The sequence below is a fragment of the Elgaria multicarinata genome, chromosome 13 (assembly GCF_023053635.1).
Source record: "Elgaria multicarinata webbii isolate HBS135686 ecotype San Diego chromosome 13, rElgMul1.1.pri, whole genome shotgun sequence".
NCBI classification, from domain to species: Eukaryota; Metazoa; Chordata; class Lepidosauria; order Squamata; family Anguidae; genus Elgaria; species Elgaria multicarinata.
Genome location: NC_086183.1, coordinates 13305789 through 13306778, shown reverse-complemented (window position 1 = coordinate 13306778; position 990 = coordinate 13305789).

Genomic DNA, 990 nt, shown 5'->3' with positions numbered 1-990 from the left:
TGATCCAGCAGGGCTCTTCTGATGTTCTTAGAACTCCAGCACTGTCTTATTTCTGATCATTGCATGCCATTCTGGAAACCTTTCTAGAAGGTCAGGGTGTTGAACCTTTCAGTCTGAGGGCAGAACTCCATTCCAGAGAAATTGAGGGCTGCATTCCAGTGGTGGGTGGTTCCAAAGACGAAAAGGGGTGGGACCAAAATACCAAAATAATTTTTTTTTACAGCTTATTGTAGCTTGTAGCTCTTACTGCCCTTGTCCAGGAGCTTCTCCAGTCGAGTGATTTATTTGCATGCTCATGACTGGTCACTCACAGATATTTGCGGGTCCTTTTCATGAAGTCATCAAATTCCGATGCCTGTGCCGCTGTTTTCATGCAAGATTCTGACATTTTATAAGACTGTAAAAATGCTGTATTAAATTGGAAAACACACTACGAAACAGCGCCATCTGCTGGCGGTAGAATTGAAACATACAAGAAGGAACTGGCAAAAGCAATTGTGTGTGTGTGTGCAACACATATTTTGCCAAATGTTAAAACCGCAAGACTCCAGAAGACAAAGCCCAGGTAAGGCTGTGGGGGTTTTGTGGAATGTGGAGAAGTCCTTATCTTCAGTAGAGGCATGTCAGCCTTTTAGAATAAGGAAAAACTTCACAAAAACCGAGAAACCGCTGAACAATTGGCGGTCAGGAGAAAAGTGGGTGGGGCCCAAGCGAAGGAGGCATAGCTATCCGGGGCATTCTGGAGGACTGGATTTGGCCACTGTACCTGGAGTGCTGTACCCCTGCTTCAGATAGGTAGATTAGGGTGACCCTATGAAAAGGAGAACAGGGCTCCTGTATTTTTAAGAGTTTGATAGAAAAGGGAATTTATGCAGGTGTCATTTGTATGCAGGTGTCCCAAACTAATCCTTTGGGAATAGTTGTTTTTAGTAATAATAGCTGCAGTGTTGTGGTAAGACTGAAGCAGGCATATCAAACAAGAAACCTTCA